Raw genomic sequence first — 17,260 nt, 5'->3', positions numbered from 1 at the left:
TAGATGCATGTGAGAATCTGAACCTACTGGAAATGGGAGGTGGTGGGTAAATAACTCCCTCTTTCCGCCCTTTAGCTAGATCATTCTAAAGCACCTTCTATATGACTTCTTGGAGTTGTCCCTTGTGGAATGGAGATCTGCTGCCCACAGTGGAGGTCTGCTCAGTAGTGCTCAGTAGTGCACCTTTGGATTGATTGGCTTTCTCTCCTTCATCTCACTCCTTCCAGTCCCCCACTCCTGTTCCTTGGGCTCACTGCCTAAAATCAACTATCTGCTTGCCAGGCTGTATGTCTCTGGTTCTTCCCCTTGGAGGTTACCTTAGGCTGCAACAGATGGCTCTAGTAAGAGTTGCTGAGTGTTGTTTGCTTTATATGTGTTCATGAAACCATTACCATGATACCTGCTTTTACTCCCTTCAGTGGTTTTCTACTGTCCTCAGGAATAAGTCTTAAACATCTCACACAGTGGCAGGGACCTCCACAAACTGAATCCTAACCATACCCTTCAGTCTCCACCCCCAACCTCTCCCTCCTCTCCCATCTCTTCTCTACGTTGGTCTTGCTGGGCTTTGTTCGGTTCCTTTTATGTAACAGTCTTTCTGTTGTCTCTGAACCAAGAGCGTGCTATTTCTTCTTACCGCTTGGCCAACTGTCACTCATTGTTCAGAACTCAGCCTAAATGCGGTATCCCCAGGAAGGCCTTGAAGATGTCATATCATTTTATTTTTAAAATATGGAATGCTTCGTGAATTTGCATGTCATCCTTGTGTAGGGGTCATGCTAATCTTCTCTGTATCATTCCAATTTTAGTATATGTTCTGCCAAAGCGAGCACTTGAAGATGTCATTTTAAATATCCCCATATCAATCTGAATTTCTTTCTTAACACCTATTGTACTTGTATTTTCTTAATGTTCACATTTCCTTCTTGAATGTCAACTTTATGAGGCCAGGGGCTATGACTATCCAGTTCTCTATTGCTTAATGTTTGGCTTAGAGAACATTTCAATAAATGTCTGTTCAGCGGAAGAAAGAATTTAGGCAAAATTCACTTGGCTGATAAAATATCTGTGTAGGGGGCGCCTGGGTGGCTCAGTCGTTAAGCATCTGCCTTCGGCTCACGTCGTGGTCCCCGGGTCCTGGGATCGAGCCCCGCATCGGGCTCCCTGCTCGGCGGGAAGCCTGCTTCTCCCTCTCCCACTCCCCCTGCTTGTGGTCCCTCTCTTGCTGTCTCTCTCTGTCAAATAAATAAATTAAATCTTTAAAAAAAATGTGTGTTTTTTTTTGTTTTGTTTTGTTTTTGCCTTAGTCTCTCCCTTTAAAACACGAATCCTATCCAAAAGGGTCTCCTCAAGGTGCTGAAACAAAATATTACTTTAATAGCAAAAATGACAAATTTGTTGGTAGTAAAAGGATTTACTTTTACAATTACCTTTCTTTTTTTGTCATTACAAAAGGAAGTATCTTCAGCTGGCATCAGCTGACTGACAAGCTCCCCAGTACTTTTTGTTTTTTTAACAGGGGGAGGGGCAGAGGGAGAGGAAGAGAGAGAATCTTAAGCAGGCTCCACACCCAGCACGGAGCCGAATGCAGGGCTTGATCTCACAAACCTGAGATCAGACCTGAGCTGAAATCAAGAGTTGGACGCTTAACTGACTGAGCCACTCAGGTACCCCACCCCCAGTACTTTAGAATATAATTCAGTTTACAAAATTGGATTGACAGACAACTTCTAGAGATCATCTTTATTGGATAGAGTCTACCTCTGCATAAGTAAAACTTGTAGTTTTAATTCACGTAATCTAAGCTCTATTTAAATAGAGCAGGCTTTTTGCTTCTAATGTATGTAGAAAGAGCACTCAGTTGATGGGTCAGTATGAAATCGGAGGTGCCCATCCTGGGAAATGTAGACTTTTCAGAAACAGCAACACAATTCAGATGGCAGAGGGTTGCATCAGGATTCTGCTTGTGTATTTAAGGATAGAGTCTTTTGTGAATATGATCATGCTTGAAAATATATTAGGGTAAAGTCCCATCTTGTATTAGCAGGCATCAGATGGTCTAAATTTGTAAACAAATACTAAAAATCTGATACCATATCAGAATTGACTTATGGTACAGGTAAGAAACCTGAACAATGCTGTATTTAAGACAAGTTTCATTGATGAATATGTTTATAAAATGGAAGTCAGCTCTGTGGTAGCTCAGTAATGCACAAAGATAGCTCCTTTGATATTTTGCAAAGGGCTGTGTACTGAATTTATTATGTCCTTGGCAGTGATAAAGATCACAGAGTTCATGTGGCAGGAAACCATTCATTCATTTAACAGATATTTATTGTGTGCCTACTATGTTCCAGGCACTTCTCCGGGCATATGAGATACCACAGGAGCAAAATATATCTTAGCAAGTTCCCTTCAAGAACAGATTTTGCCATGACAAAGGGCTTTGCAAAACCACATGGAGAGGAAATGGTTGACATCATTGGGAATTAGTGTTGGTCAGGCTGCAGGAAATTGTCAGCAGATTTCCCACGGTATTTTCTGAAGAATGAGGACCTTCCAGAGCGGAAGCAGTGTCATGCATTTCATCTAGATCCAGCTGTTACAGCAGTTTATTTGAAGACTTGAAGTGTTCTTTTTCTCCAAGGAAATTGAGATATCATTGAACTAAGTTAATTGAATTCAGGTCTCCCTCAGCCACAGGGTTTCCCCCTGGTAGAGCTGACCCCTCTTTCCTGTCCCTAGGGTCAGGGGAGACTTAACCAGACAGTGAGTTGTTGCTGGAAAGCAGAGAGCAATTGATCATGGACAAAGAAGAAAAAGGCAATAGGGAGTCATAGAAATTGAGGACAACCCCCATTTCAATCTAGAGCTGATAAGATGAAGTACATTAGAAGGTAATTCCTAGAACAAAATGAAAGCCATCTTGAATGTCCAATCTAGATCAGAGGTTTGGAAGCGTGGGTGGGTATCTGAATCACCTGCGGTAAAATTAGAGATTCCTCACCCTAACCACAGCAACTTTGACACATACTGAAATTTGAGAACCACTCACCTGGATGTTAAAATCCGTTTGGTGATGAATTCTCCAGTACACTTCCCCAAAGATTTCCAGAGTCTTTGGGCAAGATACTGACACTCTGTGCTGCCTGAGATGGACTCCTCCTTTTATTTCTACAAAAACCCTGCATAATAAATAAATTTTAAAAATTCTGAAAATTACAATGTAAATTCTTGCTGGTTAGTAAGATTTAGTTAACTAAGGAAATTGTACATGACTATGGGTGCTGTGGTTCAATCTTAGATCAAGTATTCCTTTGATTAATTGGGAAACTATAAATATTTCCATTTGCGTTAGCCAGACACTACAGTTAGTGTCTGAGTTTGGACCACTATGTGACTAGAGATCTTTAAACCTTAAAAGAGCTTTTATTTACAATGCATGCCAAAAGTATATGGAATCAAGAAAATCACTTAACAGTGGGAAGATTGGAACTGTGTTAATGGGGTTGTTATTGCTATTTGGTAAAAGTCAGTGCTTTGGATGTCTTAAATCCAAAGAGAATCTTGTGGGTTTTGTTTTCTCTCCTTTGTTACTCAATTTAATGTATTTCTTAACTAAGAAACAAATACCTTTAACAATACTAGATTATAGGGGCGCCTGGGTGGCTCAGTCAGTTAAGTGTTTGCCTGCAGCTCAGGTCATGGTCCCAGGGTCCTGGGATCGAGCCCCGCATCGGGCTACCTGCTCAGCGGGGAACCTGCTTCTCCCTCTCCCACTCCCCCTGCTTGTGTTCCCTCTCTCACTGCCTCTCTCTCTGTCAAATAAATAAAAAAAATCTTTAAAAAAAAGAATGCTAGATTATATAGATCCTTGGTAGCCATGTCTGCAAAGATTTCTTCCAGAAAGATGGTGGGAACAATTTTTCCTTTGATTCTGCCTCCCAGCATTCAGAACTTGATGTGTGTATTTTCTCTTTTGCAGCACATCATTTCTTTTGCTAAAATTCTTTGAGTTTTTCTTTGCAAAAAGCCATGGAAATTTACCAGAGTAAATCATAGATCATTGCTGTAATTGACTCCAACAAACTGAAATTGCACAAGAAAATGAATGTACAAATTAAAAAAAATTGGCAGGTCTAGTAATTATTTTAAGTATTGTTTAGTCCCAAGGAGCAATGAGAAATAAGTTATGATTTGTGTTTTATATAGTATAAGAAAATGAGGCTTTGAAGTACTAACAGTTCAGAAACTCTCACAATCCCTGTCTAAAACAAAGATCTCTGTCTTCTGCAGTGTTTTCTCGAATTAGAAACCTATGTTTACCAGCTGCTGTAAATCACTTTTTCCTTTATTATAGCATTTGACACTATGATACCTTCAAGTGGGTGTTGCTTATCTTGGGAGGGGTGGGGAATGTTGAATGAATATGAGAGGGATTATAGCTATTTAACAACGGTTTGCAAAGGTTCCAGGGTTCTAGGGAGGGAGCAGGAAGTATTAATTTAAAAACAGTTTGCAAAGCGAAAAAGAAGACAGAAGAAAAAAGCATTTTATTTCCTAATCTGTTTGGATTACCTCTAAGGAGATGAGTAATGAATGAAATTTGGGGTTAGTACACAGGAAGGGCTCTTAAGAGGCAGTCTAGACTTTAGGCTATCTTTTTCTTTTACAAAACTCCTCCTGAATTTTTTTTTTTTAGAGAAAGTTCTCTGCCATATTCTTACACACTTTGAAGGAAAAGGAATTAAGAAACTCTAACAGTCTCATGTCTAATAAACTTCATCAAAATTGTTTTCTTTGAAATATGTTTTTTTTTAACTTCTCAGATTGCAATTTGTGTTTCATAGGATTTGTAGTCATTTTACATCTTGGATTTGTACAGTTTACTTTTCTGTGTGTTTTAAAAAAATTGGTCCAAGTCACTTTAAATTCTAAAATACTTTGCAAAGTCACTACCCTTTACTTTAAAATTTCAAGTTGTGTGTTAAGTTAGCCATATTTCTCTAAGCTTTCGACATAGGTATCACTCTGTTGTCATTGGTACATTTTAAACTACTATTGGGAAAGATTTTCTGATAATGTTAGGTCTTCCATATATCTTTCAGGGTAGTTATGAAAGTTTAAATGTAGGATTCACTTAAGATGGGTCTATCAAGGAAGGATGAATCCTCTGTATATCTCCTTAACTCCAGTGTTATATAAAAGAAGGAAAACAGTTTTAAAAAAAGAAATTTGTTTGGGATGCCTGGGTGGCTCATTTGTTAAGCGTCTGCCTTCAGTTCAGATCATGATCTCAGGGTCCTGGGATCAAGTCCTGGATCAGACTCCCTGCTCAGCGGGGAGCCTGTTTCTCCCTCTGCCTCTCCCGCTCCCCCCCCCCCCCCCGCTCCCTCTCTGTCTCTGTCTCTCTGACAAATAAATAAATAAATCTTAAATAAAAAAAAGAAATTTGTTTATGTAATTCCTGTGAATAATATACACGAATACATTGCAGACCCTGGTGAGCAATTACAAAAATTTCCTTACTGATCCCCTGAGCTTGAAAGCCAACTGCATTTCCTTTTCCTTAACAACTTCCACACTCCAGGGGATGGCTCTCACCTTACTGTCTTCCAAGCACTTTAGACAACAGAATTTGTCACCTGCACTTGGCCTTTTACCTCAAGCTACGTTGGAGGCTATTTTCTGCTGCTGTAGAAAATCAGATTGTCCTTGATGAGCATTTTTGCCTGGCTGTGGAATGGGTGGGACTTCTCCCAGAAATGAGTATTTATTCTAACTTAGTTACCAGGAGGCCCAGTTTCCTTGACTACCATGTCTCCATGGAGGCCGTGTGCAAGGCCTTTCCCTGGATTCCTTAGTTGCCTCTATTCCAAAGAGCTAGTTACCTAGTAGTTGGAAGGTTCTGGGCTGCTGCTTCTCTTTGTTCCTATCCCATTCCCACGGATTGCAATTTATCCCCTTGATGAAAGTTTTACATACTTACACACAAATAATAAACTTGTGTACCAGCTTACTACTTAAAAAAAGCTCCTCCATCGAGGAATGGCTCTATAAATTTTGGTGTGTGTGTTTGCTGAATAGTATGCAACCCATGAAAATCCAGAGTTTCTAGTAACTCAGAAAAATGGTTGTGTTAACCTAAGTGAGGAAAGCAGGATGCAAAATCATATGTACATTATGACCACAGCCATGTTACAAAAGAACTCTGCTGCCTTCTAAAAAGTTTATGCCTAGAGAAAGTCTGAAAGAAAATTTAGTAAAAGCAAATTCACCTCTTTTCATTAATTGTTTTCAAAATTTTTGTAATGGATGTATCACTCTAAAAGGTAAATAAAAATTCAGTATTTTCCCCTTTAAACAGAGCTTACTAATCATTATTAGATTCCCTTTTGCTTTTCCATAACTTGAAGGAGAAATTCCTCATTCTATAAGTGATGTAGATAGGTGTGAGAAGTAGAGAGGAAAAGGTATATAAATAAAAGTAATGTTTTAGTTCACCAAATTTCGTAAGAAGTGTATAGACTAATACTTATTTAATGAATATCTCAGTGATTGAAATGATTCAGTAGAAAGCTGCTTATAACTTCTTACTTTAAGTAATTTTACTTTCCAGTCTTGGTTCTGACAAGAGACGGTCTAGTTTCAAATAAAGCACTTTTTTTTTATTAGTTTCAGAGGTAGAATTCAGTGATTCATCAGTTGCATATAATACCCAGTTCTCATTACATCACGTGCCCTCCTTAATGTCCATCACCCAGTTACACCCTGTCCCCCGCACCTCTCTCCCCTCTAGCAACCCTCAGTTTGTTTCCTATGATTAAGAGTCTCTTATGGTTTGCCTCCCTCTCAATTTTCATCTTATTTTTACTCCATTCCTCTATGTTCATCTGTCTTGTTTCTTGAATTCCACATATGAGTGAAATCATATGGTATTTGTCTTTCTCTGACTGACTTATTTCACTGACCATAATACCCTCTAGTTCCATCCACATCATTGCAAAAGATAAGATTTCATTATTTTTGATGGCTGGGTAATATTCCTGTGTGTGTTTGTGTGTGTGTGTGTGTGTGTGTGTGTGTGTGTGTACTTCATCTTCTTTATCCATTTATCTGTTGATGGACATCTGGGCTCTTTCCATAGTTTGGCTATTGTGGACATTGCTGCTATAAACATTGGGATGCATGTGCACCTCCGAATCACTATATTTGTATCCTTTGGATAAATACCTAGTAGTGTAACTGCTGGGTCATAGGGTAGCTCTATTTTTAACTTTATTCATGTAAATATAGAAAAATTGTTGAAGACTTTAATCTGATATGCTCTGTTTTATTTGTGATCATCAAATCTTAATCTAGGATAAATTCTCCAATTCAGAAATGTAGAAATTGAAACGCTGAGAGCAGAGGGATTTGCCACAGTGAGTGGCAGTGCTGAGCCTAGAATGCACATCTCCAGACTGCCATTGGAGTGCCTTTCCCAGCATGACTCTGTGTCTCCTAGAAGCCAAACAAAATTCAGAGTCTTCTTTGGTCTGGAACAATTTTAGTTTTGCATTGCTGTTTCATCTGACATACAAAGTATCAGAGCCAACGAATATGAGAAGATCAGTTTTCCATATGTCTGCTCTTCCAAAACTAACATGCACTGGCAGCTGAAGCACCAGAACAATTCAGTGCTCAGTACTGGGGCAAGACCCTCTTTCTAACATGAATCACCTGAGCAGCATGCTTGCAGACAATGACCACATGCTGTTTGTACCAGGGAATGGGAAGTGAACTTGGGAAAGTTTATTTCCAAAAATGCAGATCTCTACAGACAGTTAATAAAGAGACCTTGTGGGAAATAATTCCCTCTCTAGCCTTTGTGCTTCTTTCCAATGTAGAGCTAAGGAAGGGGATGGGCACGTATTCTGGCTTCCATTTTTTGTGTGTGTGTGTTATAACACTGCTTTGGGTGCTGCCCTGTCTATTACTGCTTCAAAAAAACACAATTCCTAATGGAAAAACAATTATTTTGACTGGTTGGGAAGAAGTTTGCATTTTCTGTCTCTTTAGAAGATGGGGAATAAGAAGAGCATTTATTGAGGGAAACGTGACATGCCTCACATTGCTCTGTGTTTGGCAGTTTCTTGATAAAACTATGCAGCCTTGGGATCTGTGCACTTGATGCCAAGATTATATCAGTAATTTCAAAGGTGTATATTTCTATGTTATCATTTTAAACAGGGCTCTCTGCATTTCTGCCCTTATGGAAGCTTCATAAATTAAAGTGGAGTGGGTTTTTTTTTTCATATCACCTTTAAGAACATTTGAAAACTTACAAAAACGCTTTTCAGATATGTTGTATTGTGTATTTCTTATAACACTCCTCTGGGAGTATGTATCATTATTTGTAGAGAAAAGATGCAGGAAAACTAAATTGCAGCTAAAAATTGGCAGTACAACGTGGTCTTCCCATGGCCTCTGATCTCAAATTCCTTGTCCTTTCCCTATCTCCTATGATTTATGGCCCCTCTGCTGGAGGGTCCCCATTCCATTTACAGCATAAAAATTCACTAAAACTTTTACACTTTGTGTAACAAAGCTCTTCTGAAATTGTACTTTATTGCTTGTGTGAGTCTGTATAATCTGCATCTTTCACTGTGAGGGAAGGAGTAATGGAGCAATAATAACTTTAGAAGTTTCTCCTGCGGTAATTTTTTTTGTGTAAGATTTGATTCATTTTGCTATGTTTAAGCCCTGCAAATATTTATAAAATGGTGGTTGAATAATGGCTTTTGTTAGAAATATCTGTTCATTCTGATTCAATTCATATTTTTTTTAATGTGTGGTAAGCACAGACTTAATAAGACAGAATAGTGGTATTTTAAACTTATTTTTTTAAATGTGTCGTAAGCACAGACTTAATAAGACAGAATAGTGGTATTTTAAACTTAGGTTTTCTGTTTCCTTGCTCAGGTAATTATTTGGCCATCAGGAAGAAGGGCGCTATCATTTGTTTTTGTGGAACAGTCCATTGTTTCTGTTCTTGATAATGTACTTTAGACTATGATCTGAGTCGGTAATTGCTGGATACATGTGTGTGTGTATAAACATTTATTATATATATGTATATATATATATTTTCTCTCTAACTCTGTGAACCTGGCATAAATGAAAAATTATGATGCTACTTGTCTACCTTCTACCATACTGCTCTTCAATACCATTTTTCTTTTTGTACCCCTTTTCTCATTCAAAAAATCTTTATGGAGAATCAACTGTGAAACCTGGACATGGAAGAGAGAGTGACTTGCCCAAGATCTCATGGCTAATAAGTGGCATGGTCAGAACTTGAATAAAGCCTGTCTGGTTAAAAGCCACAGTCTTAACTGCTAAGAGTGACATGTGACATTATGACATGTGCTGTGTGTGTGTGTGTGTGTGTGTGTGTGTGTGTGAGGAAGGGAAGGAGGGAAGGAGAGAGGGAGAAGAGAGAGAGAGAGTGTGTTGAAAAGAACACATAAAACACAGTCTTCCCTCTCCTAGTCCTTTCAAAGGGCAACAAGTTAGGAGTCATGCAGTGTTGCCTAGACATATATAATGTCAAGAAAATAGGGCTTGGTAGCATTTCAGTGGGAGAACATGGATACATCTAAGTGAGATGAATCACTTTTAGTGAAAAAGAGACATTTTCTTAGTGACCTTTATTTTCTAACATTTCTTTTTAAGATTTTATTTATTTATTTGACAGAGAGAGAGACAGGAGAGAGGGAACACAAGCAGGGGCAGTGGGAGAGGGAGAAGCAGGTTTCCCGCGGAGCAGGGAGCCCGATGCGGGGCTCAATCCCAGGACCCTGGGATCATGACCTGAGCCGGAGGCAGACACTTAACGACTGAGCCACCCAGGCGCCCCTATTTTCTAACTTTTGACAAATTTTTAATCCTTAGTATTTCAAAAACTTGAAGCATACAGTGATTGAAAATGACTTCATAATTTTATGCTGGAAAAATATTGGGAACACAGAGGGATCTTTCCCCTCTGCAAAGATCTCAGTGCTAAGTGTTATGGAGAGAATATAATACAAAATGTGAACATACTCTGACTTATTTGCCCTACATCAGGGCAAAAGGAGGAAGACTGGCCCTAACTCAGTGTACCCCTTAATGTGATCTACAGATTGGTGCTGCTGACCCGACTGATTGTAAACCGCTTGTGACCAGACAGATACAAACATTGAGAGTGCTTAGAAACATTGGGGTAATTGGAAGAAATTTGAAAGTGTAATTTTATGCCTGTTGAATCTAGTGATAGAAACAATGGCATTTTCTGTGCCTTTTGTTTTTATTTTCTTGTTTTCTCTAATTCATTGAGGTATAATTGACAGATGAAATTGTATATATTTAAAGTGTACAACCTGATGATTTGACATATGTATATGTTGTGAAGTGATTACCATGATCAAGTTAATTAACATGTCCATCACCTCACACAGTTATCATTTTTTTTTTTTTTTCAGTGAGAGACTTAAGATTTACTCTCTTAGCAAAGTATACAATATGGTATTATTTATTTATTTTTATTATATTTGTATTACTATTTTTAGAGAGGGAGAGAGAGAGTGTGGTGGGGAGGGGCAGACGGAGAGAGAGAATCCCAAACAGACTCCATGCCCGGCACAGAGCCCCATGGTGGGCTTGATTTCACAACCCTGAGATCATGACTGAAATCAAGAGTCTGGTGCTTAACTGACTGAGCCACCCAGGCACTCCATGAGATAGTATTATTAACTGTAACTGCTACGCTGTACATTAGATTCCCCAGAATTTATTCATTTTATAACTGAAGCCTAGTACTCTTTGGCTAGCATCTCCATGTCTCCTCTACCCCTCAGCCCCTGGTAACCACTATTCTATTCTCTGTTTCTGTGAGGGTTTTTTGGTTTTTGTTTTTTTTAAGATTTCATTTGTAAGTGAGATCATATAGTATTTGTCTTTTCTCTTGCTTATTTCACTTAGCATAATGTCTTCTAAGTTCATCCATGTTGTTGCAAATGGCAGGATTTCCTTCTTTCTCGTGGCTGAATAATATTCTATTATATATATTTGTATGTATGTGTATAGATATCAACATAGCATATACATATAATGCACATATATCACATTTATGTCTATCATATTTTCTTTATCCATTCATCTGCTAATGAATACTTGGCTATTTCCATATCTTGGCTATTTTGGATAGTGCTGCAGTGAACATGGATGTTTTTATTTACTTTTTCTGGTAATTCATCTCTTTTATTTTGCAAAAATGTCTGCTTATTTTGGATTGAAAATTTAAAAAAAGCAAACTAGTTTTCTACTACAGATAGTTTGAGAACACTACACTAAACCACAATCAAGTTTGTTATTGAACCGAAAATAATGTGTTTTAAAAACACACTGACTATAAAATACCAGATTAAAATATGTAAATTGCAGCATTAGATATTTTTCAAAACTTGGCCAACTAGGTGAATAAGATCCAAAGGATTCTGGGGTTTGCAACCACATGGAGGCAATTTTTGCTTAATTCTCATGAGAAATTTTGACAAAAACTTAGGAGAGGCCAAGCCTTACTAACTAGCCTACCAATTGAGTGTTTTCACAAAGATATCATGAGGATATCTTTGCTTAGTTTCTCACCCAAGGAACTGTTGTATAAATATCCATTTATTCATCCATTCATTTGTTCATTCATTCATTCATTCATTCAATGACTGTTGGGCACCTTGTAATGCCCAGCACCACTCTCTGTGTATTAGAATGTGCTAAGGGAATAATATGAGGGGTTGTCTGTATACATACAAACATTTTTAGAGAGGATTTAAATGTAACCTCTTTGAGTTCCTTGAGTGGCCCTCGAAGATCTCAGTCCGACTAAGCACATTTACAGAATGTTCTTAGCTGACTGAACTTCAACCATGCTTTTCCTATTCCCCTGGCCCCATTATCTGTCACCCCAGTTTTTTCAGCTTCTGCCTTAGGAATGGACCCAGAAGATAGCAAATGGGGCAGGACAATGGGAATCAAAGAAGAATGCAAAAGCTAAAGCTGAGCCACGGTAGCAGAAGCAACCTTCTCTGCAAAAGTTGTTGGCTTTGGCAAGTAGGTGTGGGAGGTGTGAGACCCCTGAGGACAAAGCAGCCTACGTGCACACCAGGTCATTTTAACATAAAGTTAGCAACATATGTGTAACATAGAAATTAAACAGGACCTTATTGCTGAATCAGCCAGTTTGATTCTCCATCAGGCAGAGAAAGCAAGATCACAGTGCAATTCCTGCTAGAATCCCATTTGGTAAAATGTAACCTCTAACATTCTGCTGAGTGATCTTTTGGGAGCTCTAAAGACATAACATGCCTTTAGAAAATAACACAATCTTTCCCTTTCGTTTTGACTTCCTTTTATTTTATTTATCTTGATTTATCACTGATAGGTTTGTTGTTATCATAAAAGAGAAAGTTTCCATCATAGATGGCATTCATGATGCTAAGTTGTAAAATAGCATGTTCTACTGATGGATGTCCAGATAGCATTGAGTGGGGGAGGCTTAATCATTCAGTCTCTGTCAGCAGTTAGGCTGGATTCATAAACAAGAACACATGTGGAGACTGTGGTATTGACTAGAACAGCTAGGTACTTTTTAGCAAGGTTTACAAGGTCTTGATTTTTCTCCACGTGATGTGTATGGGAGAAGTTGGGGAGGTCAAGAGGAAATAAGCATAAGTCAAAGGGAGACTTGTAAAATAAACAGCAACATCTGGCAAATGACTTCCTCCCATGCACATAGGAAAGACTCTTATTCGGGGCAGTGACTGAGAAATGTTTTTCTTGGCAACATGTTAGCTTAATGTCCATCCGATTTAGGAATGAGGTTTGCTTAGGGTTGTAATACTTCTCTTGCCAATGGTGTGGACTCTAAGGCTTGATGCTCATAATAGCAGCCATCCATTTGGCCATTCTTAAGAATCATTAGGTTTACTCTGAAGTGTTTTCAAAAGATATTTAAACATCAAAGCCTCATAATTCTTCCTTATCTAAACTTTTATTTATATCTTCTTAGTGCACTACATTATTTACACTGGAGAGGTCTGGTGCTGCATTTCTCTTTGCTCAATTAACAAAAAGAACATTAAATTCTAACGATTCCATATATCACCTCAGACATACCAATACGTACAATCCCTTTGTAATTTCTTGATGTGTAACTATTCACATTAAATGATCAAGAATAAATTTAATACGCAATAATTTGATATTTTATATCTCAACACTGGCTTTACAAAGGGTGCTTTCAAGGCCTTTTCTTACCAAAATAGACAGATTTTTATTGTTTTTGCAGACTAAAAAAATAAAAAGTAAAACATGCATATATTAGGAAAATAAAACAGAAGCTTATAGAATAAAAAACTTTGAGATCTTTCATCTAGATCATATCAAATACAATTCCATGTTGAGTTTGTGCAAACTCAGATATGAAGTATTAAAAATTTATTATTTTCCTGTGGTATTCACTATCTTTAGGTTAATATAAAGATAGGACAACTTTATAATTCAGTTATGGGACTTGTGTAGTTTGCTTCTCCATGCCGTGGTGACTGAGAGGTGTTTTCTCAGTTCTGGGGAAGGGCGCATTCCTCTGAGGGGCTCAGTGGGATAGAATGTCCACCAAATTCCACATCTCGTTGCTCTTCCCTTCCTCCCATTTATGTCACTGCCATTTATGAAAAGCAGATGGAAACAATGTGATTTACACATAGAATAATTCTATTTAATGTTATGGGAAATGTAGATGTCTTAGTTTTGGGGGTGTTATGACGATGTTGTTTTTTTAGGTGCAAGTCTTTCACATAGTGAAACCATCTGCTCTTCTGAAGCCATGTAATTCTTAATGCAGGACTCTTTGACAGGCTCGTGGACTTCAGGTGGGAATCTATCCATGACCTACAAGGGGGAGAGAAAAGTCCTGGGATTTCCAGTGGTGGAATTTATCAGGGTAGCCGTTATCTGAATAGCAGGCCTACCGGGAACTAAGTAGGATTGCTCAGCAATCCTACATGAGTGAGAAAAACTGTCAGCGTCATACATGTAAGTTGGCCATCCCCACCCACTGTTAGAAAAAACAGTGTAAAGAGTATAATTTACCTTCTTTTTAAAAAAATATTTTATTTATTTATTTGAGAGAGAGAGAGAGAGCACGAGTGGGGGTGGGAGGGGCAGAGGGAGAAGCTGGCTCTGAACAGGGAACCGATGCGGGGCTTGATCCCAGGACCCTGAGATCATGACCTGAGCCTAAGGCAGATGCTTAACCAACTGAGCCACCCAGGTGCCCATTTTTATAAATTTTTTAAATGAATTTCTTTCTTCTTCTTTTTTTTTCTTTAATTAGAGAGAGAAAGCAGAAGCGGGAGGAGAGGAGGGTAAGAAGGAGAAGCAGACTCCCTGCCGATGCAGGGCTCGATCCCAGGATGCTGGGATCATGACCTGAGCCAAAGGCGGACACTTAACTGACTGAGCCACCCAGGTGCCCTATAATTTACCTTCTTGAAGAGACTAGGGTGGAATTTAGAGGAGGGAGAGACTATCTCTACCTGGTGACATTTGACACAAGGAGTAGCTTTTGAGTGAGTGAGTGAGGGGTTGGTGGAGGAATTTAGAAGAGCATCCCATGAAGAGGAAATCACATTCAGTGGTCACTTATTTTTTTAAATGACAGGAGGCCCTGTGCTCCTGAGTATCTCCCTCCGGAATTCCAGACCCATGTGGTCGACAGGCCACTGCGGTCCTTCCTGGGGTATATCACAAGTAACGTATATTGGTTATGGCACATGAGAACAGAAATAGACTTGAGTAAAGTTTTTATAGGGATCCAGGGCTCATTAACCTGAAGGGGGAGGAATGCAGCTATAAGAAGGCAAGGGAAGCAAGGTTTGGTTGGTGGTCTGGGTCTTTTTGGCTTGCCTCTGCTCCTTACTTACACTGGTAGATTGACTTTCTCTGCGCTGCTGTGAAGGGGGCAGGCAGTTTATGGCTTCCCCATTGCTCATGGGTTTACATATACCAGCTACGTGAAGAGATTGAGTAAATTCTCTCTTGGACTTTATTCCTCCTAACAAAGGCTAGCAAAGAGTCAAAATAGTCTACATCATTATCTCAACCACTAACCTATAACACGGAACAAAGTCATCAGCGAAAAAATATGTAGATGGTAGGTCAAATTTTGGGGCCATTGACAAAGAGGTAGGAGGAAGTTGCATTTTGTCTGAAAGATCAGCATGTACTCTGGGCAGTGGTTTAATTCTTGCCTAATGAATATAGGTGAGCAGCCTGGGGGTGTGGCTTCCTGTGACATGACGTGTTCTAGGAAGGTTAGCTGCAGGGGAATAGGGAAGAATGGAACTGGGCATGCACCCTGGGGGCAGGATTGGCAAATGTAAGATTGTTTCCTAGTTCTAGAAGATATGCATTCTGGCCCTTTTGCTAAGCCACAGGTAGAAAGGACAAGGCAGACAATTAGGCACCATAGAGATTGTGCAAAATGAGGACTTAGTTTTAGCAAATGGCTGTCAAAGTGAACTAAAGTATGATGTTTAAGGAATGATGGGTCCCAGATCCTGAGACATAACTCACCCCACAAGCTCATGTGAAGAGAAGAGGGCTTGGGGATCTGGGAACAAGAGTGGGGTGGGGGTGTTTGGGAGGGTGGGAGAGGGGTCAGTGTGGGGGGATCTGAGGAGTGTCCTGTAAATGGATAATAAAGGCTTCTGACTTTATTCACAAGAGCATTTCTTGGTGAGCTGAGAAAAATATGGGAGATTTTTGTATTTCTATGCTTCACTAGTCAAGATCAAGGGAGACACAATCTGAAAAGTTACTTCCGTATCAATTTACACATAACTTGTCAAAAACACAAACAGTGAGTTGACTCTTACCTTGTCATTGACATACATAATAACCCAGAGACAGTTTCTTCTACATAAAATGCAAAACTGCAACCAGAAAACTGATAATCATCAGTAAATGGTAGAGAGAAAAAGCCTTATTTCAGTGGAGAATTCCCAAATTGATATTTTCACTTTTGAAAAAACTACGACCAAAGACACCTGTTTTGAGTAACTGTTTCCCCTTCCCTCCCTTGTGCCCACAGTTTGATTTTTTTCTTTTTCTGAAGGAGATGGTAATGGACAGACATGTTGAAATGGAATCTGTATGTTTACATTTCCTATTTCTTTAACAGTTTCCTCTGTTATTTCTTTCTTGGACTCCATATTCCTTGTTAATGCTGAATACCAGAATATCTGCCTTTCCTCTAAGCCTTGAAGGCTCCCAGTTAGATCCCATAACCTTCATGAAGCCTTTTTTTAGCTATTCTACCTTCCATCAGAATTTTCCAGAATGCTTTTTTTTCTTCATAGTCATTACTACACATCTTAGTACTTGATTTTATGTATTTTATGTAAGCCGTTCTTCTTCCCCCCCTGAGACTGTCAGATTCCAAATCTTTGTTCTATGCTGATCTCTGTCTTTTAATGGAGAATGTCTACTTTTCTCTTGTCTCAGATGAATGTCCCACTTCCCCTTGAATCTTGCATTAGTGTTCCAGAACCCAGTTCCCTATACTTGAGTCCCTTCCAGAAGAGCCCATAGGGCCTAACAGTGCATTTCTAATGCCAGTCTCATGGAATCTTGCCTAAATTTACATAATATATTTTTTTCACCTTCCTGCCCCTTCTCAGTCTCTTTACCACTCATTCCACCTATTTGAACATGTGACTTTTTAGAGCCTGAGTTAGGAGAAAGTCACCCTCCTTCCTGCTCTTTCACTCTCTCACCACCACACTTACAACACTCTGACACCAGATGTGTGGGGGTTTTCTCACACCAAGCAGTTCCCTCTAACATCAGTTGGGTGTCCTAAAATTTAACTCAATTCTGACACTGTCTACCTGGAGAAGGCATCAGTTCCCACAGGTTAAGGGCTCAGTCCTGCAAGAATGCCCCCCACTTCACACTCTGATCACAAGTACTAGGTTCCTAGGTTACCCACAACTTTTGTCCAGCTTGGCTCTGTATCAGAGGTTCCCATGACCTCCTCCCCCTCGGATTCGATTGTTTGCTAGAACAGCTTGCAGAACTCAGGGAAACACTTACTTATACTTACCAGTTTATTATATAATAATAGATATGATAAAAGATACAGATCAACAGCCAGATGAAGAGATATGTAGGGCAA

At 39.1% G+C, this 17,260-nt stretch overlaps 1 non-coding gene across 1 annotated transcript; it reads right to left on the bottom strand.

Moving 5' to 3' along the window:
* Positions 1 to 726: 726 nt before the first annotated feature.
* On the bottom strand, positions 727 to 833 carry LOC113926038. The gene has a single exon (XR_003521124.1). It is a non-coding gene; the product is annotated as a U6 spliceosomal RNA (small nuclear RNA).
* Positions 834 to 17,260: the final 16,427 nt, after the last annotated feature.

This window comes from Zalophus californianus, chromosome 2 (genome assembly GCF_009762305.2).
Source record: "Zalophus californianus isolate mZalCal1 chromosome 2, mZalCal1.pri.v2, whole genome shotgun sequence".
Classification (NCBI taxonomy): domain Eukaryota; kingdom Metazoa; phylum Chordata; class Mammalia; order Carnivora; family Otariidae; genus Zalophus; species Zalophus californianus.
This window is presented reverse-complemented; position numbering and strand designations above follow the sequence as displayed.